The 27,570-nt window shown below is 39.9% G+C and overlaps 1 long non-coding RNA gene across 1 annotated transcript; it reads right to left on the reverse strand.

Annotated features, from left to right (window-relative positions):
* Positions 1-66: 66 nt before the first annotated feature.
* Positions 67-27,570, reverse strand: LOC103142100 (uncharacterized). The gene is made up of 4 exons (XR_476652.2): positions 27,274-27,570; positions 26,530-26,620; positions 296-410; positions 67-199 (listed from the first exon to the last, which is right to left on the reverse strand). It is a non-coding gene; the product is annotated as an uncharacterized LOC103142100 (long non-coding RNA).

The following is a 27,570-nucleotide window of genomic DNA, read 5'->3' on the forward strand; positions in this document are numbered from 1 at the left end:
GTCCCACTAAGTTCCACCTTCTGTGTGATTACGAGGCTTCGACGCGGTAAATCATACCAGACAGAGGGGGTTCCACAAAGTTTTACTTCATGAATTTCCTGAAGGCATCTCCGACCGTTTGGTAAACGCAAAGGTTGGGTTGAATCACCTTCTGTTGCACCTAAAAGCCTCGAGTTGCTTTAATGGGTGCTGTTGTGTCCTACAAAAAAAGAAGAAGGAGATAGAATATCATAAAAAGCAGTTCACTCCAGCTTCATAAACTGAGGCTGAATTTTCATTTTGACAGCTCCCCTACCTCAGAGGATCTGACAGGTTCTTGGATCTTAAAAGTCCTGATGCTGTCTGTTCTCATGTTTCTCATTCTCTTACACATCACCGCTAAATTCTCCCTGAGCTGACAAAGAACAGGGCTGAGAAGAGATAAAGTCGTAGAGAGAAAAAGAGACGGAGAGAGATGCAGTGGTGGGTATACACAAAGACTGGAAATGTGAATGTAGGAGACCTTATTCATTGACATGGTTGTATTTTCACCTTAAAAGCTCAATTCTTCAAAAACCACTCTATTGTATTCAAGTAGGACTCTTTGCTTTTTCTGTGTAACAGAGGAACATCCTGTAAGAGAGGAACTGGCTGACATACAAAGGAGGGTTTGCTCCTGTTAGAAAGCCACAAAACATCTCAGCCACAGCAGCGTCATTGTGTTGGTTTACAACAGCAGGGATTGATGCGAATGCTGGTTTTGAAACAGAATTCAAGCTGCCGACGTCTCCTGGTAAAGATGACTGAGCAGAACTGGAGAGTGTAGCGTGAGTGGAGTTTGTGAAGTTACACAGTCAAAACTACACAGCAGTAAATTGGGTTATTTAGCCTGTCATGAGAGGAAAATAATGGGATTTAATTTTTCAGTCATTTTCAACAGGTTACTTCTCCATTTAAAAACGTTGCAGTTTCAAACAAAAATAATTGTTTAATTAGCTTGCTAAGTAGTTACAACCTTAATATGTAGCTCCAAGCTAAATATTTAAATTACAAAATAAATACTTTATTTGAAGCTAAACATTTAGCTTCCAAACTACAAATTTAGCTCTAAACTAAATATTTAGCTGGAAGGTAAATACCTAGCTAGTATGACAAGTAGAGAATCAAAATAAAAAGTGAGTTTTGTGAACCTCTATATAAACACAAAAACATATTTTCTGAACTAAATATTTAGCTAACTAAATATTTAGCCTCAATCTATAAATGTAGCTTGCTAACTAAATATTTAGTTTGGAGCTACTTAGTTTGTAAACTACATAATTAGCTTGGTTGCTAACTAAATACTTAGTCTCAGTCTACAATATTTAGCTAGCTAGCTAAATATTGAGCCTCTGGCTAAATATTTTTGTCTGGAGCTTTTCTGTTTGTGAACTTAATATTTAGTTGGCTAATTAAACATTTAGTTTGAGACTGTGACATTTGATTGAATTACACGATGAAAGCATGACTTTGTTCTTTTATGACAGGCTAAATCATCCAGATTATTGCTGTTCCTTCTTTTGACTGTGTAACTTTGCTAACGGCTCCCCATAGATTAGGGATGAAGGAAGAAGAAAAACTTGTAGGAGATCAACTTCCATCTACAACAGAAATATATAAAAATTTCAGTTTTATTTACATTGCACGTGTAAATGTCAAATCACATCTCTACTCACAGCACCCCCGGCAAATCATCTTAACCTTTTTCTCTTCCTTCCTGACTCAAGTTGTTTGATAAAATCCAATTGTTCGAGGGCAAAAGCTGTCGCACATTTGTTGTAGAGCAAATGATGTTGAGAATTAGACATGCTTATGTGCGACAAAAAGACTTTAAAACTCACTCTCTGCAGCTAACAGTCAACAAGTATCGGTCTGTCAGTCACGTAAAAAGCAAGCAACAATTTTCAACAGTTGGCTTCGACGTTATTGTGTTAACTTGAAAATTTGACAACTTGCTAATGTGAACCACAATTAATCTGCTAAGGAATATTCCCTTTCAGCAAGCTGTCGTGTGAAATGTGTAAAAAAAAAAAAAAAAAAAAAAGAGGAAGAGAAACAGTCAGGCAGCTGCTGCCCACTCCACTCATTACTAAATAAGACTTTTAGATGGTGTGAAGCAAACATCAAGACTATTTTAGCTGCTAATCATTGAGACTTCAGACCTGTGGTAACACGTTTTACTCATCTATTAGAGCCGAGAGAGGAAAACAACAGGCTTCAAAGCTGCAATTTAATCTAGACTCATTCTTGTATTAATGTAGGGATGAATGAATAAATGATGCAAAGCAAAACAGGAAGGAATAAACAAAACACTACACTTCTTAGCAGGGGCGAAAAAAAACCACAGGAAACAACTCACTAAAATGTAAATGGAGAAAGAAAAAAAAAAAGACATGCTGAGGCAAAAGTTCATTTCGGTTTTGCTCGACGCCATATATATTTCCTCCGACACATCTCGGCGACATTAAAGCAGCTGAAAGCAGTCGGCGTTTCGTTCGGATAACCCGTCCTGAGCGGCAATAGTTTTCACGGCGTCTGAGCAGAGCTGCACGCATGCAAGCAAACACAGCCTTGCCCTCGGAAGCTGATTAATAAGAGTACAGCCCGCGGCGCTTACCACTACTCCATTATTCAGTTTGATTATCTGGAGGAAATGATAGAATATTAGCGCTTCTAATGACTTTGGCATTCCCACGTGCATTTCGGGATGGCGGGGACGATTTTAATCATCACGCTTGTGTTGTTAGCCTGGCCGGCAATCTGCGCCGCATATTAATGCGGTGGGTTGCAAACTGTACACAAACAAAGGTTAATGGGCCTCATAAGCAGGAAAAGAGCAACGTGGGGACACGGGCAAATTAAAATACTTGATTAATATACTGACACTTCAGAGGAGCTGGGAATGTCCTAATGGACTTCTGACATATTTAGATGGGGAAATTATCCGGTCCCGAGCAGGGAAATAAGCCAAGACATGCTGATGCGCAGATTCTTTGTGATTCTCGTCGTTTCCGTCTTCTAAAGACAATGGATTGATGTTTTTTTTTGTCTCTCTCTCTGGTTTTACCTCGTGTCTTTCTCACAGTGGTTATTTTGTAAGTGAGGCTTGTAAATTCAATATCTTCCAGCAGAGACAGAGTGGATCGATTTTACAGCTGTTGATATACTGTATAATAGTCTCACTGTCTGCAGGGTTCAGAGCTTTGTGCAAACTGCAGAATCATCAAATTTGGTTGATGCGTTTATTTCAAAGAGAGACTGCCTCCGCATTTATGTCGGCGTCGGGTCGGGTCGGTTCTGCGCGTACAGTCGGAAAGCGACAATCGGTAATCTGATCGGTCGTGCTCTCTGTTAGGAGAAGGAGCACTTCTTGTCCCTGTGAAAGCCTGGAGTTTTTGGCCTGACTGTTAGCTGGGAGTCAGACTGCCAGGAGGAGACTCTGGGGCAGAACCACTGGGGTTGGCAGTGAACAGCTCCATCAGACAGGGTTTTATGTCTTCCCCTGTGCTAGAGATTGGAAAACCCTCATGCAAGTTTAGCAAAATCTTTGCATCCCACATAAATAAAAACAATAATTCCCACCTTGCTTGGATTCACTCTGGGACCTCCATTGCTTTCTGAATGTTGCTGAAATGAATCATGACATTTTTATTTTCTTTCTTTTTCTTTTTTTGTTTTTGTTTTGGAAAACCTCCTTTTAGGACGAAGGCGATCGTCACACTGCTGTGCTCTTTAGTAATCATAAAAAAAGTATCCCGTTTTTACAGCTATTTTCCCACTATGCTCTATGACGTTACATTTATTCTTTTATTCTCTACATGCTGTGTGTTTACATGGGATGTTCCTGCAGCTGTACCATCAGCTTCAGTCTTCTTCGTGGTTTTCGCCAGTAACATCCGCCTGTTGATCACGTGACTCGTGTGATGCAATTAAATAAATAAATAAATTCCTTTGCAGGTTTTGCAAAATACGCCTATGTCGACACGACTAAAAAAAAAACCCCACCTTATCCGAGCGGAAAACCTTTTATCGAAAAACTAGAGTTTATTCGAAACTAAGCAACGTTTTTTTTAAAATTATTATTATTATTTATTTCAATTCCCATAATTCCATGGTTAATGGAAAGGTAGCTAGTTTCGAGTGTCTCTGCCTCATCGGTCAGAGTCTAAACAGATGATCGTAATCGTAATTTCCGAGTGGTGCCATCTGCGTCCCACTAACACCTACACACACAAACTGAGGGTTTCCACATATACTCACCCAGAGTATGATTCTCCTCTAGACGCTGTTGCACATAAAACACGCAGCACAGTGCTGCCGTTCCCTCCGGCGTGTCGGCCATCATCATAAATATACGTGAGTTGCGGCAGAGTAATAACAGCGCTTCACGGTGTGACGGAGTAATGCCTGCACCTCCCTCTGCCTCCGGCCGCTGGGAATGACTGGTGTGAACTCGGACTGTAGCACTGATGGAAACCTTGTATAATCGACCGACGGACTATTTGATTGCCTGAATATGACATTCATTTGCGCAACCAAAGCGATACAGAAGGTCATTTTAACAGTTCAGTCAGGTAGGTGTGTTAACGCGCCGAGATCGGAGCCATGAGAGGTTAATCCCCGGCATCGCAGCACAGCGAGGGTAGGAATTAATACGGCACATAAATGACAGTAGCTTCTCTTAAAAAAAAAAAACAAAAAAAAACCGGAGGAGAATCAATTTTCAATCTGCAGCAGTCGAGTCTGACCCACACTGTCAGGCAATATCCCTCCCTGTTCCCAGCAGAGGACGTTAAATCCAGTCCGAGCGCGGGGCTTGAATAAATCTGCATTCAATTAACGGATTAGCCACTGTTTAAACATGGCTTCCTCTATTTGCTGCTAATCCGCAGAGTCTGAAAAACGCAGTATTTCACTAAGTTCAAATCGGAAATGGTTTAAACAGTGTTTTAGCGTTAGCGTCCAGCCTGTGTGTGTGTGTGTGTGTGGCGGGAAGAATGAAGATCTTGACTGGGAACGGAATCAGGAAATGAAATAACCTTTTTGGATATTGTTGGCAGGTAAAGAACAAAGCCAGGCCGAGAAGCACTAAATCATTTTTGACAGCATGGATAGTGTAATGTAGGAGGCGAGGGGGGAAAAGAACGGCAGAGGAGATTCAACTGCTTTTAGTTTGAATGTCAGAGTAGATTCAGGCTTTAAACAGAGATGTCTGGATATGATTGAATTACTTCGTTTATTTCCTAGTTAGTTCCTTGCGCTGGCCTTTTCCCAGCACATCTCCTTCTACCTCCATCCTTCTCTATAAACACGGGAACAATTTTCCACTGTTCTCACACACACACGCCCAGTCGATGTGAAAAAGTCTCCTCTAGGAGTTATGTTAGCGTCTTTAGCCGCGTCTCGATTGACCGTAATTGGACAAATTAGAAATATAAAAACAAATTTGCTTAATGGAAACGCTAAATTTGAAGAAAAAAAAAAAAGAAGAAGAAGAAAAAAAACTCATGTTTTTCTGACAAAAAGACAAGGCGGGTTTTCGGGTGTATTAAAATTAGTCATGCTATCAACAGCCAGGCATTACTACTGGCAGAAAAGACAGAGCGAAGACGACAGGAAGTGGTAGGAGGATGATGGAGCAACATGTTGCCTAATGACTTATCTTGTGAACAAATGTATTCACATGTGGTTTTGTCAAATCACAGCCACCAAATTTAATGGATTTTACAGAGTTCATGTGACCGTTAAAAGAGGTCAGTGAAAAAAAAAGTATAATTGTTTAGTGGAAAGAAAATGATACATGGTGTTCTACATTTCTACAAATAAACATCTGAAAAGTGAGGCCAGGTCTTCACAGTGAGATTCTACAGAGCTGCTTTTGTTGCAAATAAAAGTTTAAGTCTTTTGGAGAATACTTTTTGGAAGGCGAAGCTCTGCCCCAGTTTCAAGATATTCACAAGATGCTTGTTTTAATCCGGCTTTCAGTGGTGTCCTTTTCCTTTTTTCTTTCTTTTATATCTTTTTTATTTATTTTTTTTTGCAAGTTAGCCAAAAAAAAAAAAACTCCTGGTAGATTGAGGACCATAATTAATTTTTTTTTGAGGTTGGAATACATGGACATGTAGTTTATCACCAAAATCAAATTGTCAAAACACCAGTGAAAACGTGTGAAGACGACACATCGGTGTATGGCGAGTAAAGACTTTTTCACTGATTATTGCGAAAGACATAAATGACTACTTTAAAATCTTAAGAAGTCTTGCTTCTGAGCTTATCCGGTAAGTTTATTTCTGCTAATAAATGGATCCTAAGGAAAACACCACTAAATGAAAATAAGGGTGTTTTCACACCTGCTAGTCCGGTAGACTCGGATTGATTGGGGACCAAAATTGCACCATTTGTTACATTTTCACACTGCACAAATCAAACCCTATGAAAAGCCTGCGCCCCTGTCCCCATCCCTCCCTCACCTGCGGTGGCGCTGTGTTAAGAACTGCTGAAGAAAACATCAAAAACCTCAGAAGACATGAGTGAGAACTTCCTTCTTCTCAAAATGTAAACGTGAATGGAATGACGTCAGACTTGTAGAATTTCTTTTGTCTTGACCAAAAAAACAATTTTCCCCCACTAGTGCTAGACACACGTTTGTTTTGGTTGCATTTACCCAGAATGCCCGGGGTTATTTTCCGCTTTCTGCTTTTGGAGTGGTCCACTTGGTAATCACATCTGGATTCGAACCACACCAGAGCTCACTTCAACCGAAACAAGACCGAGGTGTTTAGGGCAGACCAGAGTTAGCTTGCTTTGATCCAGATCAGACTTCGATTGCGCATTCACACCTCCCTAAGTGAACCAGACTGTCAAGGCAAACGAACTACAGCTTGATTAAAGTGGATTAATCAAGTGAATGCAGCCTTACTTCAGGTCCGAATCAGCTAAGAGTCTAGAGAACTTGGGACTGAACTTTGGTTCCATCCATCTTCCCGTCGGTTCTGACCGGCTTCCATGCCTCTGCTAAAGGTAGACTTTCCTCTTGCCACTTTTCCACAAAGAGCAGAAATGTAGAACGCATGTCAACAGTTGTTCTATCAGCAGGTTTTTCCAACTAAGCTGCCTCTCTGTTTCATGCCATCTCTGCCCGTTGATCCTTTTTCTAACTTAGCCTTGTGGGTGTTTAGTTTGTCTAAACTCGTGCTTTCAGTTATGTACACAGTGCCCATTGATCTGAGCATCATCCTCTTAGCCAGCAGATTTTCTGTTCCGATTTGAAACTGTGCAATTAAAATGTTGCCATAAAACACACACTAGACATGTGCTTATCGGGGAGTGGCAACCAAATGCAGATAATTACAAGATTTTGCAAATTCCCTGCCAATATTTCGGAAATTAATAGCCGAAGAAACCAAGAGTCTGTTCCCCGCGGTGCGCTTGTGTAGAAGCCGTTTCTGGCAGTGTGGCAGGTTTCCACGCTCTGATAAGAATCTCTTGTTAATTAGCGCAAATGATTCTGCTCATTAATTCAAAGCAACCCACTTACAATCACATTTGCATCTCTTAATTCTAACAAGCTCCACAAACCCATGCCAAGCCCTCAACCAAACGTTTGCTCAGTATACCTGTCGCTCACAGATAACTGTTCTTCTGTATTAATCAGAGAATATTGTTGGCATGTGAGGCATGGAAAAAAAAAAAAAAAGAAAGAAACATTTAACTTGCAAAATTTTTGTGCAAGTTACAAGAGGAGCTGGTGTGTTTTGTACGTTCTAAAGACAGGCAGCAGTACCTCTACATAAAGTCCATTGCAGAAATCCAGGTATAGAAGGCAAGAATTACATGAGTTATTCTGTATAGTGCTTCTCATGGCTTCAAACAAAGTGGTCCACTTTGTCAAATGCAGAGTTAAATCTAAAGTCATATCCATGTCCTCATTTTTGATCTGAAATCCCTTGTTAAGATTATTGATGGACAGTGTTCACGGGTTCAGTTTGAGCTGCTTTAGCCTTTCTGTAAAAAACACATTTTATCCTCCAAATGGCCAATGCGTCTCATCTGAGAGCTCTAATTCTCACCACCATCTCACAGAGTGCTGGCCTTTTTCTGCTGACCAGACTAGATTTGACATTTGCTGCTGACATTTTAATTCTAACATTTTGTTTCCTCAAAGGCTTCTCCTCCTGTGTAGCTGTTCGGCGTTGCTCTTGTGTCTGAAATGAAGAATGAGCAACGATGCCGTGTTTTAAATTACAACGGCCAATAATTTTTTGCAGCTTGCATCGTTTGCATCGGCTTCTGACAGAAACAAAAGGCGCTATCATCTGTGTGTTGACGTGATGCATTTTTCTAGCGGCGCTAACTGGATGTGTGCAACAATGCAGTGAAACAGACCATTTCTACACTATGGCCCTTCAGACAGCCTTAGCTTCAGGCTAAGGACCCCGTTTGCTAACCTACATACAATGCTACTAAATATGTAAAGAAACATCAGCGTTTAGACTGCTTCTCTTCACTTTTACTCAATATTTCATAATTATTATTGCAGCAGGATGGTTCCTTTGGGCTTTTCCTTGTCAAAAATGTGTCCATTTCGCTCTTGCTACATTAGCTTGAGGTGCAAAGCAGCTTGATAAATTTGACTGGCAGCCAATCAGAAAGAGGAGCATGGCATGAAATAACAGTTCAATGAATTATTTATATATTTTAGAATAACAACTGAAAAACAGATTAGATCTCATATATATATACAGTATATATGCATATTTAAAAAAGTTTTTAAAACTGAATCATTCTCTCCAGTTTTCTGAGGCCCCCTTAGAGTCCTCTGGTGGCCCCCACTTTGTAAAACACTGAAGTGGACTACAGAGTCACAATCCCTTTAATTACAAAGCCAATATTAATAGAGGTCAACGCTGCAGACTTCTCACGCCAACAGCACTCCAACTTTTCAATACCAGCTAATTAGCCGCGCCCCAATCTGCATCCCAGGATGGAGGAAAGTGTGCCAGGCTTAATTTATTGCCTCTGTTTAACATCCCACGGGAGCAACAGGGGGGCGGGGGGCGTGCTGCAAGCATATCTATTTTCAGGGTGAAACGTTAGGAAGATGGTACTTTGACAGCCTGTTTCCAACAGCATGGCAACAGGAGTACGTGCGTGACGCGCACACGTAGTCCGCGTCTCTGTCCTTCCCCACCGGGAAGACGGATCGTCTGAGCCGTGGCTGACATCACGTATTTAACGTGTCATACAGATGTCATGGCGACGCGGCTTAAGCTGCCAGGGAGAGCAGTGGAGTATGAATGGCAGAGTCTGCCATGAATTCCTCCATCTGCCGCCGTCCGGACAATCTCCCAACCCGCGCCCCCCTCCCAGTCAATTACAGAGATAAGTGGCTTTGAAGGGGATTGAATGTCTCTTTGTTGTGCCTGTGTGTGTGTGTGTGTGTGTGTGTGTGTGGGAGGGGGATCCTTCGCTGATAATAGTCACAATGTATTCACTCACAAAAGTATTCATGACCCTTGAATGTTTTCACGTTTCGATCTGATTTGTTTGTGAAGGTCTTTGGACCAATCAGCTGAAACTCTTGAGTTCCTTCATATCGAGGCTGAAAAAAACACCTGTTTAGATTTGTCTTTGGACCATAATAACTGTTAGACTGACCAACATATTTGATGTGTTTTGATGACTTCAATGATGGCATTTAACAAAATGTAATGTTTGTTACTGGTTTCACAAATGGTGACAAATAAATGTTGTTATATTTAATAATGGGGTTCTACTATGTTTTCTGATGTTCTAAGTTTTGAATTTACTTTGAATTACGCTGAGGGGAAAAAAAAAAAGGAAACACCACAAACACTCCAAAACCCCAAAAGTATTACATTTTGTTCACCTATATTCTCCATTTCTGGTTTGTCCACAAATATCCTAAGAATCCGAATCCGAATGAAGTTCACTGAAGCTCAGCGAGTAAAAAAAATGGGAAAAGATTCAAGAGGTATGCATACTTTTGCAAAGCTGTACCTGGTGATATTACTTCCTATGTTTCCAAGGCGGATTTACTCCGTGGAAGAAAAACAGAAGAGAAAAGAAGAGGACCATGTAAAATGTTGCTTTTCCGTTAATTAATATGTGTCAGAACAACTGAGTCCAGAATGAATGGAGCCAAGAATCTTTATTCGCTTCCCCCCCCACAGTGACAAAACGTCCTTGATAACTTTCTCACACTGTACAGCTGCCATCAGATTCCTCTTTGTTTTCTTGACATTCCCAATCACCCTCCTACAAAAACAAGATTTTCACCTTCTACTAAATGATTTCGCTAAAACAGATCAAGACAAATTACTCTGCAACCCAGTCCAAAAACAAACTAGTAACACAGAGTATTAGAAGTCAATGAATGAACAAGTGAAAAAAATAAAAATAAAATCCTGAGTGAGTGATTGCTGGAAGCAGGAAATCCACTTCCTCCCCTGGCCACCGCTCCTGGCGTGCGGACGAGGGAGGCGCAATGGCGGCGTAATAGGAGCTAATGAAGCATTCATCAGGGGAGATGATGTGGCGGTAATATTGATGACAGAGGCGAAGGTAGCCACAACAACACACATCCGACCAGCCATCACATCCCTCCTCGCCCCCAGAGGGAGGAAGAGTCCAATTAATTACCGACTGTTGGTTCAATGGCAATTAGAGAGCTGCTAAGCTCATCTCCAGTGTGTGCTTCCGCTTCTCAACGCCCCGCCCGCACCCCGACTATCCAAAACCTCCTACGAGGAAAACGATCCGAAGAGCACTCGAGTGAGAGGGAAAGCAGGAACGGGAACATAAAACCGGGGAGTGGGAGAATGTCCTGTGGGATGAAAAACGATCCCAAGGGGAAATGAGAGCACACCGAGGTGGATTTTTAAATCTATAGAGTCCTTGGCAGAAGAGAACGGAGGAAATAATTCAGTGGAAAGCGCTTGAAACAATACTAGATATCAGATGGAGAAATCTGCAGCGTGACACATTTAGGTCTGTGAAAGGAGCAGTATTGTGCGTTTTCCAGCCACATAGGATCATTTTAGAGCACAGCCAAGTAAATGTATCAATTATGACTTACAAGAAATTCGGCGCTTTGAAATTTGGCCTCTGTCTCTTTAAGAAACTCTTGCTCTCTCTGTAACTCCACCTTCAGGAAGTCATCACATCACTCCACTATTCCCTCTTTGACAATGTTTTCACTAGTGTTTCACTCAGAAGTAGCTCATTGCTAATTGCTGCCAGCTAGTCTGAAGGAGCTGATCGAGGGAGTTTGCTCTGACAAACAAAGCATCTCATCCGGGGAGTTTATTTGAACAGGTGGGCTTTTAGTCTTGATCTAAAGGAACTTGGTGGTTCTGCTATTTTGCAGTTTTATGGAAGTTTGTTTCAGATTTGAGGTCCATGTTTGCTGAATTTCCTGCCTTGTAGGATAGCAGCATTTAAAAAAAATCAGAATTATGTAATTTTTGAACAGACAGTGTAATTATGGGGTTTTAGAATCATAAAATCTACAAAAGGATGTGTGTTTTTATAAAGTACAATATGAATGATTGAAGTAGAGGCAGCAGCACAAAGCACTAAAAGCCTTATTGTTCTACTTTCTTTAAGAACAAAGAAGAAAGAAATTAAAGTTGAACAATGAAAATTAGATTTTTAAAAAAAACTACATCAATGCATTAATCAGTGCAGTTTCTCTGTTCACCTAGTTCCATTCTCTGTTTTGGCATTATAATATTGACCAAAGGCCCGAGGACGGATGATGTCTTTCTATTAGCTATTTTGGCTGCGGCCGCTTTGTGCTGCAGATGCTCTGTAATTGCATCTTCTGTCATCCCCGACAGGACGGCCGCAGACTTAGCTGATGATCCTCTCATGTGAGCAGAGCTTTCACTTTGAGACTCCTGCAGCTTCGCCACTTATCATGTGGCTGAGTCAGAGCATGAAGGACTTGATTAGTCCTTCACAGGGAGCTCCAGGTGTCGGTTTTTCCACAGGAGGAAGGTGAAACGAAGGCCGCCGAAGCCGCCGCCGCCGAGGCGAGCCATCCCTGAGTTTGTCACAATTTCTCACTTAAACTGACGCTGATAGGACTGAGGTTTGGAAATTAGCAGATACATTGGTTTCGTAATTGTGAGCGACAGGGTCAGCGGAGAGTCTTGCAATTACGGAACGCGAGGGGAATTTTTTATTTATTTATTTTTTCCTGCAGCGCAAGAACCAGAACTGAAGACCGTTGGGTTAACGGATGTTCTGAAAGCGTCGACGGAACAAAGACGGAGGAGAGAATGGAATTTTTTTTTATTTTATAAAGCGAACAATGCATGGTAATTACCATGAATACATCATATATTCAAGTTATGTTAGGCCAGAGAGGCAAATTTTCATCTGTAAATTAATATGCATAACATAAACAACCTATGATTTATGACAGATTTCATTGCATGGCGAAAAGTAGTGTAATTTACAGCAAACATTTATAACAGAAATAAAAATGAGGGGTGGACCGATTTATTGGCCAACTGATTTATATGCACCGATTTCCAAAATCTTAAAAGATTGCCAATCGGCTGACACTTACACGTGAAGACAACCTTATCTGCTTTTGCAAAGGCCTACAAATCAACAGCGGTCCTCTTCTGCTTCACCATGAGAGCGTTTTGACTCACTGACTGGCCCAACCAGGTCATGCCTGCACATTTTGGAGTTAACAATAGTCACCCTGCTGTTGCCGACTCAGCGACTTTCTTCCTATAATTGTCAACCAAATTGGTATCGGCCAAAATTGGAATTGGTAGGTTTCAAACATTCGTAGGAAAAAAAACTATGTAAAAACCATTTGTTCAATTAAAAATTATTCAAGACATGAAAACATCTGAAACCTGAATAAAAAAATGATAACTGACTAAAAGAACTTTTGCGAATGGTATTTTACAATCTCCCCTGCTAATTGCTCTGGCAGTTGTGTTTGATGAAGCCAAATCGTGAAGGACTGTATATAGAAATACGACATCTGAATAACTGACAGATGGAATAACATATAGTGGTACATGGCTGTACGGTGAACACACTCTGAAGTGGCTCAGTGTTTCTTTCTTTGGTTCCAGCTGGTAGAATGAGGACACATGGAGATGCTGAGTGCCGTTGTTGATGTGTCTGGTCCAGCCACCAGACTGGGGCGTTTTCTAATCTGATGGATAATCAGTCCAGCGGACATGCCGACAAATGATTCCCGGTGACCTCCAGCTCTATTCCCACCTGCGCCAAGAATCAGTCAGGCTTGTTTCCAAATCTGGATGCAGCTACAGAGAACTAATCAAACAAGCCGGGATGCTAGAGGCGGACTGCACAGCCTCTGTGGACCAGAAGGGTTGGAAATATGACGCCGCATTATTAAAGTATTCATGGAGTTCTAAGACTTTCTGTTTTTAAGGATAAAAAATAAGTTGGCGTAAGAAAAATGTCTGTATTTCTAGCCTGTATTCTGTGCAAAAGTTATTGTTCCTTTATTTGTTTCTTCCTTTGTGCCTTTGTTATGCCCTTACTTTCCTCAATCACTTCCTTCCTTTCTAGTTTGTCTGGGTTCCATATTTAAATCCCTCTTTAAAAATATATTTAACATAATATTTTAAAATGAAGGTAACACTGAGAAATGTGGAAAGGTATGTATTTGGTTTTTCAGTGAACATGATTGGGAACTCCTTGAGCTTTTTCCGAGCTTTTTCACATTATCACTGTAATCAGTGGTGTTTATAAATATTTGTTTTTACTACAAATCCAACTACAAGTTTTTTTTGTTTGTTTTTTTTTTGGTTGTTTTGTTAATTTGAGTATCCCAGTTTGTTCTTGAGAAATAAATCTCCTCAGCATGATGCTGCCCCACCATCTTTCAAAACTATAAACTGTGTTTTCCCGTTTTTGTCGGGAAAAGAAAAATAATAATGAAACCGTCATATATGCATTGCTGTAAACTGTATAGAAAAAAAACCTCATTGTTGGATTGCAATGTGACAAAAAGTGGAAACAGCAGGACTCTGAATGGCAGCCTTATTAACGACAACATCGATCCAATATGTGTTTAAACATCTTTAGGACAGAGAGAGAGAGACGATACATAGAAAGCACATTACCTCCAGGGACACAATATGTCATCTCTAATTGGATATTTCTAAGCTGCACAATAATGATAAGAGAATGAACAGCTCAACAGGAACCAGTTGCACATGAGGATTTATCTCTGTGTTCAATCCATCTTAATGAGGCCCCTCAGCTCCTGCTACAAGCCCAACTTCTCATGGTTTATTGAGAAACAATGATCCACCTCAGCAGTGTCAGCGACGACAAGAACCGAGAGAGAGCAAACAGAAACTGAATGTGAATTGTCCTCCTGGGTGTGTGTGTGTATGGAAGGGGAGGGCAGGGGGGGCGTTAAAATCTCATGAAACAGATTAAACAGGGGAATGATCATGTCTAAATTTACCCTGCAGCAGTAAAACTCTTGCAGGCGAGCTCCACCGATTGTGATGCGGCTCAGTCAAATCAGGGGAAACAGAAATCTGCAGGCGAGACCTCTGATTAATGACCGATAAGCTGGGTCGCAGTTATGGCGGCGTAATGAAAATGATGTGTAGGGAATAGATTTGTTTTTAGGAACAAGGGCAGAAAGTATTTCCAGTAGAAGTTTATTACCCTCCTTAATTATTCATCTGTTTTTTTTTTTTACTTAAATGTTTTAGATGATCAAATTCATTTTGACATCAAAGATAACCTATATTTAAAGGGGCAGTATTATGTATTTTCCAGGCACATAATGTAACTATGTGACCTTCAGTTGCTATAAAAATGCAGAACATATCAAATGTGATTAAAATTACAAAGTCAATTTTCTTTTAACACCTTGAAATTGGGAATAAATGTCACTTTAAGAAATTTGCTCCAGCACTCAGACTTCAGGAAGTCATCATAACATCACACCTCTATTAACCCTTTAGCAACGTTTTACCAGCTCTGCACTGAGAAGCAGCTCCTATAATGAGCTCAGCAGACGCACAGTTTCACAAGGTGTTTGCTCATTTCTGCTGGCTAGTCTGAAGGAGCTGAGTAGGGGAGTCGCAGGGTGAGGCAGAAGCTTGGAAACTGCAGCTAAAAGGAAGAGGTATGTCCTTAAAGGCATGGCTCGGTCCACTCAGGCGTTTTGCACAGCTGACTGGTTGCCGTGGGAGATTAAAGGATTTCTCAACCATGCATGAAAGAATCAAAGCAACACTCCAAGTGTGTTTTTGATGAGGGAATAACTCTATAACATGATGGATAACTCAAAAAAGTCAATTTTATATAATACTGCCTCTTTAAGAAAAATGTGGGGAACTGCATGGAGGCTTTTCATTTCTGAAATCTTGTCTTAGGCCACATTTATATACACTGTAAAAAAAATTAAATAAATGATTTCAGAACTACCCAACCCATCAGGAAAAGTAAAAGTTTTCTGCATCATTCTAATAAAAAATGATGCATAATATCCAGACAAACACATTATTACTTATGAAAAAAAAACAAAAAAACATTCAGACGTGGCCTTTTGCGGCAGCTTGACCGTTTTATCCCTTGACTATCTCGGCTTTCCTGAGTGACAATGCATCGCTCTGCACTTCTCTAACTCAGAGCAACAAAAAAGCCTCCGGTGGCCGCCTAATGTCGCGACATGGCTGCTCTGAATTAGCAGACAGAGAGCATTTTCGTGTATACAAGTGTGACGACAGGAGGAGCGTCACCCTCGGCGGCACAAGTCTGAAATATTCCTCCCTGCTCTGTTGACTCCGTAAGATTGGTTATTTCCATTTACATATATTGTGAGGATATGCAAGCAAATGAGGTAGGCAAATTGGAAGAAAGGAAAAGCCAAAGTGGTTCCAGGTGGTGCTCTGTGATTTTAACAGGAGTGGAATAATTGGATGTATTATAAAGTCATAAAAGATTCATTACAGCAGCTATACAGGAAATGGGATGAGAGTGGAGGGAGGGATGGAGGAAGTGGGAGGGGAAGAGGAGGTGGCCTGTTTGTTCTGTGCAGAGGAAACGTAAAAATCGGTGGCATGGACAGGGGGGTGTGGAATTGAAATGGAAGAGCATAAAGTGTTTATGAGATAGTTTATCTTAAACAAAAACATTGTTCATATCCCTGTGATGTTGCTCTTTTTACGTGCAACTCGTTTTATGAGGTTTAGGCTCCAAACTAGCGAGAGAGAGAGAGAGAGAGAGAGGAAGTCGGAAATAACCCGTTGGTGTTTCTTGTTGTGCACATTTTGAGATGAACCTCTTCAGACATGCTAAAAACTCAAAAGTGACCAAAGTCGTCGTGCCAGCAGGTGTTCAGGGGAGCGGCAGTAGATGGGAAAGTGCAGGGAGTGATGCAACATCCTGTGTTGTTGGTCATTTATTAAATATAAATAACCAACAACACAGTACCCAAATGAAACCAAATGTTAGAGGTGGGCAGACCGGTCCAAAACTATTCATAATATCAATACCAATCAGAATCAGTACCAGATTGAAACCAACATAGAAAGATCAATACTTTAGCTTCAGATTCCTTCTTGCAATTTTATTTTTTTTTCAGTATTGTAGATTCTCACATCTACCTTATAAAACATTTTTGCTTTGAGTTGCTTCATATGATCTATATATTTTTCGCACCGTCTATTCAGAAGAAAAAAAAAAGCAAACAAATTAGTTTGTTTTCTCTCTGTTTATCATGTTCAAATGTTATTTTTATTAAAATACAAAGCCTGTAATTCTGTTCTAGATTTTAACAAAATAATAAAAGAAACACCTAGCGGTCAGAAGCTTGATGACATATTAAACTAAAATAATAAAAAGTATTGGTATTGGTATCAGTATCGGCGATACCAGCCCTGTGCTTACTTGATACCAGATCGATACCAAAAGAGACGTTTTATTTGACCGTATGTTGAGTTTTCTACTGTACTTCAGTTTGGGACCTGCAGATCCAATCAATAAATTAGAATATTATTGAAAAGCCCATTTATTTCAGGAACATTATCATTTAGTGAAACACATTTCATTGATTCATTACACACAAATGGATGTTTGAAAGCTTTTATTTTTTTATTTATAATGATTTTCAGATTATAGTTAATAAAAACATAACATTTAAAATTAGTACACAAAAACCTATTTTTAAAAACAGAAATGTCGAAAATTATGTTTAATACCTGCTTGAATGTACTTTAAATCTGACAAACGAGACAAAAATGTATTAATTATTGCCGTACGTCTTGAAAAAGTGCTACATAAACAAACTTTGACTTAACTTGACACAACTTCCTCTCCCCTAAACGTGACGGTTTCCATTTGCTGTGGTTACACAGAAAAATAGATTACACTAATATATAAATACCCAGCATCTGTGAGCGGTGAAGAATTTATGAAAGCTAATTAAGTCTTGTCGGTTTAATAGGCATGGGGTATGCTCATCATTAGTGGACTCATCACATATTAATTATCAACCTAATTGTGTGTCTTCCTTCCAGCCCTCGATCCAAAAAAAGCTTTTACATTGAACATTTGCTCTGCTTTTCTGTGTATAGCTTATGTCTTCAGGCTACGTGTTGAAATGACTGTTTAATGGTTCGCTCTGACTGCAGGCACTGAGCAGTACGCTCTGGCTCGTTGGCACTGAAGCCCGTTTTCTCTGTTGTTAACTGTACAGAACGTGTCTCTAACAAAAACGTCTGCAAAATACGTTCTGCAGGGAAACCAGAATGCTTTTTGTTGCATTTTGTTTCTAGTTGAGGTTGGCTTTTTGACGCTCCGTAATAATATCTCCTCCAGTCGATAGGCTTTCTGTCGTCGGGGAGAAACAAAGAGGTGATTTTAAAATTCATACTACGGATCTGTAAAGGGAGAAGGGATGCTGCGTTTGAAAAACTGATTGTATTCCCTGTAAGGTCAGCTAAGGCTGCGCTCACATTGTTCATAGCAACATTAATGCAAATGTTTCTGCTCACAATATTGTTGTTAAGTACGCTTAAGGTTGCTAAAAGTACATTGTTATTAAGTATTGATAACCACAGCAGAATTTCACTTTTTAAAAAGCGCAGACTAGTAAAAAGACGAAAAAGAAAAACATAATGCTGCAAAAATACAAAATCTTACAAAGTTTTTGTCTAGTTTCTAATGCAAATATGTTAGTACACGTGAAGTAAGACAAGACTGTCTTACAAGTAACTTTCCAGCAACTAAAATATTTGTTATATTAAGTCAATGATTATTGACTTAATTATTGGCATTAAGTCAATAACTCCTTAATGTTGACAAAACAAAAGTCCTATTCGTCTAGCGGATCATTTTACTTTTAGTTTGACAAAAATACTCAGTAACAGTCTGTGCTTTTCCAGTGTAATAAACACTTCGATGGACTGGATAAGCGACAGATTTTAAAGCTTTAAACCTATTTTAATTTCAAGAGGTTTACCCTTACATCTTTGAGTAGGAGAGAGTGGATGGCAAAGCTGAAAGAAACACATGTGATGACATGAATTATCCTCAACATGAAATAAAACGGAACAAATTCCTGTTTCTTGTGAAATGCGTAAATGGTGTATTCTTGTTTTACAACTTTAAATAACCAAGCGATTTCCACTTCCACTGGCACTGCTAGCTGTCTGAGGAAGTTTATTATTTTGAACTGGCGTTAGGGAATGGTAGCTTCTTTTTATTTATTTATTTATTACGTCTCTCTTCTGGTGTTGACTGGTGATGGTGTAGTCTGTACTGCAGGCGAGTCCATCCTCACAGGATGGACTCATTATGAGGAAACATGTTCAGCTGCAGTAGAGGGTGATTCAGCAGTTCTGCAGGAAACAACATTGGGACAGCAAAAATCATTGCAGTGAAAAGCATCACCCAGAGCAAACAACTTCACTGGGATTTATCGTTTGTAACATAATCATCTGGTCTTTTACGTCTGGCTGGGTTCTCCTCACAAACCATTTCCATGGGTTTTTATTAGTGCCCAGTGAATTTCTAATATCCGTTCACAAACACGGCTCAGACTTTTTGCTGCAGCTGTGCAGAAAGAAGAAGTTTGATCTAAAACAGGCAACAAGAGTGAAACGTAACAAGAAAATGCTAATTGGTAAACTCAGTCAGATGTCGAGTGCGTCAAAATCTTTTCCCATGAGGGTCAAACATGTCAAGTTTAAGATACTTAATGATTAAAAGAAATAATTAAAATTGCAAAAACAGTTTCATTTACATCTCTCTTCCTGCTCAACAAACTAAGCATGAAATGTAGAAAAGGATCTCACTGTAGATGAGAAACATAAAAAAGGGTTTTGCATGTTTTCAGGTACATTATCATCTGGTTTTTCATCAACAAGAATAGCAGTTGGGTCACTTTTTCTTTATTTATCCAAACTGCGTGTGTGAAGCCACCAGATATTAATGGTCCCAACCTTTCGCCTCACCCTGCGACTCCCCTACTCAGCTCCTTCAGACTAGCCAGGAGCAATCAGCAAACACCTGGGGGAACTGCACATCTGCTGAGCTCGTTATAGGAGCTGCTTCTCAGTGCAACACTGGTGAAAATGTTGCTAAAGGGTTAATAAAGGAGAAATGTTGTGATGACTTCCTGAAGGTGGAGTTTTTAAAGAGATAGAAGCCCAATTTCAATGCGCCAAATTACAAAGTCAAATTTCTTTTAAGTCATATTTGTTAGCTGTTTTTTAAACTAATCGAGTTTATATAGTTACTTGATTTTGCTTTAAACTGATAGTTGTATAAAAGTTTGCCAGCTTAAGTCAAACACAGGGCAACCAAAAGATTTGAAAGTTTTACGGTAATGATTTATTTTTACCATTATTGCAAAAACAGTCAAAATTAATTGTCTTAAGCAACTATGAAGAGGTTTGCATGTTATTATCCTTCATCTATAGTTCCAGGTTTAAACTGGTATTTAATCATGGACATCCAGCTAAAACAAGCCAATTAAACCTTTTCTTAATGCCAATGGTAGAGTGTTACTGTAAACTACATCCAGCAATTTCCCCCTTCCTCTTCCTCCCAAGGGACAAGCCAGTAATCTACAACCATAAAGAAAACCCTTCACAGAACGTAGTGGTCTGCAGATTTTAATAAACATGATTTTGAGATAATTGGGTTAGTTTATCATTTTTGTGCAGTTTAGGGGAAGCTCACACAGAGGAGAGTCAGCTCGGCTGCAGACTAACAAATTCGATCGGTCTCGTCTCCTTTTGATGTGCAGGTTTTCTCGGCCTCCACGACGAGAGCGAGATTCTAATTGTGAATGCGTGTTTCTGTGGAGGACGAGAGCGCCGGGCCCACTCGTGTTGCTCTCTGAACACCACCTTCAGATGAGCTGCTTTGTTCTTATGAATACTGATCGAAGCAAGAACCGGTAAATCCCAGCGGCAGGTTGCAGAGCCGTTGAGAAGACAAACCGCGGACGAAACACTTTCTAGTTACCAGACTGGTGTTCATGTTGGTGGGGGGTTTGATCAGAAGGAAGAGCTCATGTTTTTATTGTGTGTGTAAAATCTAGTAATAAAATGTTTCCTTGTGTGATGACCTGATTTTACTTACAGCTAAGAATATTCAGGGCACAACGAGAAAGGACAGTTGTGGCCACATTTTTAGAACAAAATGTGACGCAATATTTTACAGTGGCTTCTATACATTAGCCATAAAGTTCAACTCATTTGATCAAGATTTCATTTTTTGCAGACAATAGCCATAGTTTTAGCTTAATAACTATGTTTTTCAGAAATGTACCTTTTTTTGAGTCCGTGTGCTCAACAATTAATCGATAACTAAATCGGTTGACTATTTCAATAACCAATTTATCATGATTAATACGATTAAACATTTGTGATGTTTGTTCTTGAATGTTCACTAACAGACCTCTAAAGCATTCACATCTGGATTTATACTGAGATTAATTTACACAAGTGCATTCTGATGAATTAATTAGGTGACTTCTGGTGGCACTTTTTTCCCCCCAGAGTAAAGAGCATTAAACATAAATAAATGTCCTATTTTAAAGATTTTTATTGGTATAAACATAGTATAAACCATCTGTTTTCCTTCCACTTCACACGAAGCTACAATATAATAAATACACTGAAGGTTTGTGGCTGCAACAAAATGTGAAAATGTTGGAATATAAACTTATACACTGTGAGGTGTTCCACTCAATCCCTCCAGAATTGAGGGGCTGTTCTTCTGGCTAAGAAATCTGCTTCTATTCAGCTCCTAGATATACCGCCTGTAGTTGGTACCTCAGCCAGTTTCCTTTTTAATTGCTGCAAACACAAAACCCAGATTCTAATCAAAAGCAACCCTTTCCCAGTGAAGTCATGTTCCTGAACAGCCTGACGACGTTCCAGTTTTAATTAGACTCCACCTACAATCACTCAGTTTGGTGTTGTCTGATAAATGTCACCATGACTTATGAGACAATCTGCGTACCACGCACAAAACATTTGTAATGAACATCTGTTGTTTTAACAAAGATGCTGGTTCAGTGGATGCCGTTGTGCTGCCGCATGTAGACGTTCTGCTGTTAAGACACGGTGCGAATGTCACTCGCAGCAACGTTTACTGTGATTCCTGCCATATGCTAAATGGCAGCAGCGGTGGAGCAACACATGAACCTTGGGCTTCATCTTGATGCCTTGCTGGATGATTTAACGGCATAATGTAAACAATGGCTTTTGACGTGACGGCGCTATAAATAATTCATTTTGTGAGCGACCGCGCGGGGGATCGCGAAAGGTCACGGAAAGTTTGCACGGTGATATGCGGCAGATGGAGGGGGAAAATATCCAAGAGTGAATAATTTAAGGGGGAAACTGACAGCGGGGTGATGGGAGGGCAACGCAGAATTAATCTGCTTTACAGTTTTGTCTGCATAAACCAGCTGCATGTCTGTAACAAGTCAGGGTTGGTCTGGTTTAACCTTTACTTAACAGATAAAATCTGGGTTTTCTAGTCCAGATCAGCAGTTGACTTAATGTCAAACCTAAAGTGAAGTGAAAAGTTATTCACCTACTAACCAATGTTTTATGAAACACATTTTAGAATAAGACAAAGATAACCTTAGTAAAACCTAAAGTTTTCCAAACCAACCTAGATCTCTGCAAAACCAAGACAGTTTTAAACCATAAATTAGCTGTAGATACTTTGGTTTTTTGTTCAATGTCTCTAACCTCACATATAGACCTGATTTTTTTTATTCAAGAAATAACCAAAATAGAGCCTGTCTGACAACATGAACTAGGTGAAACGATATCAATATATCACTCAATTCTGCGTCTAAGTGTGTTCTGCTAAATGAACGGCTCTGAAAGTATTTTTAAAGGCAGTGCTCACTTGCTTCGTATATAGGAAGTGTGTATGAAGCGACAGCAAGAGAGAAACAGAGTTAACAAAATCAAACCATGATTGAGTTCCAAGACAAAAGCTATAACTGACCACAAAAGCCTGTCTCACATTTGATAAAAAAAAAAAATCCTGATGGTCACTTGGACCTTTAGGAAAATAATCTTTGGACTAAAGTGGAACCTTCTGGAAGATGTGAATTGAGTTCCATCCTCCATCTTTCAGAAAAGCACATACTATCAATATTGAAACATGGTGGCAGTACTGCGATGGCCCTGAGCTGCTTCTTCAGGATCTGGACAACTTCCCATAACTGATGGAAGCATAAATCCTGCTTTTTAGGGGGCGGCATTATGTAAAACCTAATCAACTTTGAGCCTTATATAATGCCATAACCTTATCAAACACATACCTGAAATGTTGCTTTATTTTCACTAAGCCCCACATGGGGGCTGAGGTCTCCAAGCTGAGCCTTCTGCATCGGCAAGTTTACCTCTGAATATCCATGAAGGTGGCCTAGTTCAAGCCTGGATTTTCATGCTCAAAAACCCTCGAATGCGGCTGAATTCGTATCTTCATATAGACTTGAACCTATTGGAAAGGAATCTATTTTTATCAGAACTGTTATAATTTCTCAGCCACTTTTTAAATAGCTATAGACATATATCGTCTTAAAAAGTATCTAGTAAAGTTTGATTTTTAAAGAGTAGAATTTTCCGACTCCATCGTCAGGCTTTTAAAGGGTTATTGCAGAGAGCTTCTGAGCCAGCTTCAAAGCACTGAGATCAAATCCAACATCAGTCATGGTAAAAATTATTATTGAGCCAGTCTGTCAAAACAGTTATTCGACAAGCGCAATCACAGCTTGAACTGTAACATTAGCTCCCTCATGGATGTAAACAGGCGCACTTACACCCGGTAGCATGAAGAAACAAAGCTGTCTGTTGTGTTGTTAAAATCTCACGCACCTCATCGATTCTCCGCGGCGGCGGCGGCGGCTGCGCAACAGTAACTGGGCCGCTTTTCACCCTCCACAACAACAGCAACAAAAAATAGCAGCATAACACAACCATAGCAGCACATTTCAAATGCCAATCTCTCCTAAAGTGTTTTTTTTTTCTCTTCAGACATGTACTTTGTGACTGCGCGAGCGTGTTATGAGGTTGTACCTGCATGTGTCCGCGTCTGCACAAGGCGCCCGACGCGAGCCTGAAACTGCATTCGAGAACTCTGGACACATGTCAAGTCCTTTCATGTTTTATGAAGGTGCTAGCCCGGAGCTTGTTCACAGCGTGAGCTAAAGGCACAACAAGGGCACCTGTCACTTGATAGCACGGCTTTTGTGCTCAGACTTTCTCCCAAGCCCTGTTTTATAAAGAAGCCCTTAAGAGATGGCGGGGGAGGAGGAGGAGACGGTAGGGGGGCGGAGGATGATGGAAGGGATAAAAAAAAAAAAAAAAAAAAAAAAAAAGAACAGGCTTTTATCTCTCACCTCGGCTCACTGCTACCTCAGTAAAGACCAGAGGTTACGATGGAGAGCAACAGCTTGACTTGGCAAAGGATCTGCTGCGTCTCAGTATGCCGAGGCTGAGTTCCACATTAAAACATTAAAATCCCCTGAAAAATGCGCTGCGGCATCCGGCTTTTCGACAAGCTTTGGTTATTCATCTGAGGTCATTACCGAGGTTGAATCACTACTTTTATTGTAAGATCCACATCGTCCTCCATTATTATTACGATCATTATACGTGATTGCGTTTTAATTACATTGGGTCAGCCGTTAACTGCTGTTTGAAAATGTTTCTGGTACGGTTGAGGTTTATCTGGTCTGACAGTGTTGAGAAAAGCGCATCCACCTGCCGGTGTAAATATGGAGGTGAGAGAACAAATAGAATCACCTCTGATGTTAACATATGGCACCGTGATAAAGTATTTACAGTTTTTTGATAATGAACATTTAAAGATAAATGAGGTGGATTCTGCCTGTTTCAGGTCACGCCTCAGCATCTTCATCAGATTCAAGCTAAACTTTAAACAAGCCAAAAAAAACAACTTCCTTTTTTATTAACCCTTTCATGCATAGTGGCCACCACAGCGGACAACTATCTAAAAGCCATTTTCTTGTGCTTCTTGTGGATTTTTATGTTTTAAATGCACACAGACCACTGAAGTGGACACTAATGCATCATAAAATACACTATCAACTACTGGCCATCAGCTGCAAATGCAAGAAATTATATTTGTTAAATCCAATATGGCCGACAGACAAAAAGCATGCCAACCGACCAGTTCTCCTCTTCTATTGTAGACGACTCTAGCAGGTAAGAAACTAAAAGATTGTGACATCAGATAACCCCTAAAGAACAACACTACTGATGTATTTTTCAAATAACTTTGTATTTGGAGAAAATTACAATTGATCACCTAAAAAAAAATAAATAAAAAAACATTTTTCCTACCTTTTTTTATGCCTTAAAATCCTGACACAAAGGATCATAATTCATGCATGAAAGGGTTAAGCCCACAGGCGTCGTTCAGGGTTGGTTTTATAACACTTCCCGATGGCATGCAAGAAGAAATTTCAATTACATATCTAATAAGAACCCCTTACTAATCTAAAAAAAATATCACATGCATCATAAAAAAACAACCAGATTTGTTTTTTGTTTCCTTTTCTTCTGTGTTCACTGCAAAGTACACCTGTCTATCCTATTAGCCTATTAGCTCTTCTAAAAGGGAAAATGTGTGATTAAGACCCGCCCAGCACATACACAGCTGATTGTTCTGAAAGTGTCTCTGTTGCTTCAGTTAAAGCAATGCTGAGCTGCATCCTTAAAACAGAATGAGACCTGATGAATTAAAGTGGTCTGAAATGCTTCCATCATAACTTTTAAAAGGGATTTACTTATGCATTTTGCAGGTACAAGGCACAATTTTATAGCACAACCAAGTAACTATGACACCCGTGATAGTTATTGCAATGCTCTATATATCAGATATATATTAGACTTTTCATCATAGCCAGATCTGAAGCCTTGAGATTGGCCTATCTCTTTAAGAACCTCATACTTTTTTCGACACCCCCCATCAGCAATGCAACGCTTCTCCTTGATGCTATTTGCAACCATTTCTAGGAGCAAAAAAAAAAAAAAATAAAAAAAAGCAAAAACAAGAAATCAGGAAGGGGTAAATGTTTTTACACTGTACCACTTTAATATAAAACAAGGGATTTGAAAGATCTAGACATAATTTTTTACTGTAAAATCCACATTATCCTCCATCACCAGTAAGACAAACACACATAATAACTTCTTGATTTTTAATTTCTCATTGGCTCTGCTGCTTTCTGCAGTTGGAAAATGCTCACTGTGCTTGAAGCTCATACTTCTGATATAAATACAGAAGTCAGCTCCATAGCCAGGCTTGAACAGTTGTTTGAAGCTCTGAGATGTTAACATATACTTGCTGTTTATTCCTTGTGAGTGCCTGTTAATTGCACTTAGAGGCTGTGGAACACCAATAAACAAGCAGTCTGGTGGCTTGTAACAGCTGCTGTTTTGAGTGCGTTTCGTAAATGCAGTAAATGAACCAATTTTCCGCTGCAATCTTTGGAAAAGCAAAAATAAAGAGACCTCCTCCAGATAAGCTGGAATAAAAACACTTTGTTCCATATTTATTTTGTAGTTAGTCTTAATGAAGACAGCAGATTTTGTTTTTCCATCATAATGAATAGAAGTCGTCTGAAACGAACCAGTTTTTCAGCAGAACTTTACATTCAGCACCATTTTTATCTCCTAAAATGTAGCAGAGCATGAAAAACATACCACTTGTTTGAGGAAGAGGTAGAGTCTCCCCTGGGCTTTCTTCCAAACAGTAGCCATGTGTGAAAACCAGCAGCACAACCACTAATAGACCATAACGACGTCTCTCTGGAGATTATGCTTGTACCTGCCTAACTTAGTAAATCACATCCAGTCAACCGCTCCCTTCCTAACAGTGTTTAGATTTGGCAGCTGACAAACACCGATCAACCGCTCAGCCCAGTCCCATCAATAAAAGTATTATTTCACTCACCAAAGCTGGAGGAGGAATGAAGCTGGGATTAGGTTGCCATTAACACCGTAGTCGAGTCATGGCTGCCCCGTTACCCGGCTCCACCTGTCTACTATAATGATCAAAGGTATGAGAGGAACATGAGGTTCCCGCAGTTTTTCAAGATGGAGTCAAACAACGCATGTTTATTCATATTTTGAACCATATTTGATAATGTTACTATCTGGCCACAATAGGTGCAATGGAGAATATATATGTCTGCACTAAAATAATCTGTTATTAGTAGTGGTGGAAACAGCTAACCAACAAGAATCTTAGCTCTGCTAACGCTAAACGGCTAAACACAAAGAAATTAGCTGGAGGCTAAAGCTAACCACGACTGTCGCTCAACCTGCAAACTGATACATTATTACTTTAAAGTTGTATAAGGACCAAAGTCGAGAAGATATTATGTATCAAAAAATTAAAAGTTATGAATTTAGCATTTTTTATACCAATATTTGTCTTAAAAGGCTCAAAAATGACAGCCATTTAAAAAAAAATGGCGGCCAATTTAAATTTAAGTGTCTAACTGAAAATGTGAAAGAACATAGGAACGGAGGGGTGAGCCCGTCTTATTGGTGACAGTATATCTATAATCCCTGTAGCTTACTTCATGTTAGGATCCACAAGGCTGCGTTGCTTCTGTTTAAGTTTCACAGGCTGAAAATAAACATGAGTTCGTATGAACAACCGTAGAGCTGCGTGGCTTCAGAGCATCTTTACCATTTTCCTTTAAGAAACTCTTCGTTTCCCTTATGTTTCTTTACCACGTTCGTAACGACTGACTCGATGTTAGCGCAGCGTGCCACATTACATTAAGTTAATGGAAATGCCTGAAAGCGTCGCTTGGAGCAGTAAAAACAGCACCCGGCCAACGGCGCGACAGCAGAGCTCAGGGCAGAGAAATGACACGCTGTACATCTGTTCCTGCGTATGCTCCCAGAGTCTGTGCAAATGAACTGACTGGTACTTATGTTCCTTTTCTGAAGGACAGAGAAAGCTCCTTAGGCACAGAGCGAA

This window comes from Poecilia formosa, unplaced genomic scaffold (genome assembly GCF_000485575.1).
Source record: "Poecilia formosa unplaced genomic scaffold, Poecilia_formosa-5.1.2 Scaffold93, whole genome shotgun sequence".
NCBI lineage: Eukaryota > Metazoa > Chordata > Actinopteri > Cyprinodontiformes > Poeciliidae > Poecilia > Poecilia formosa.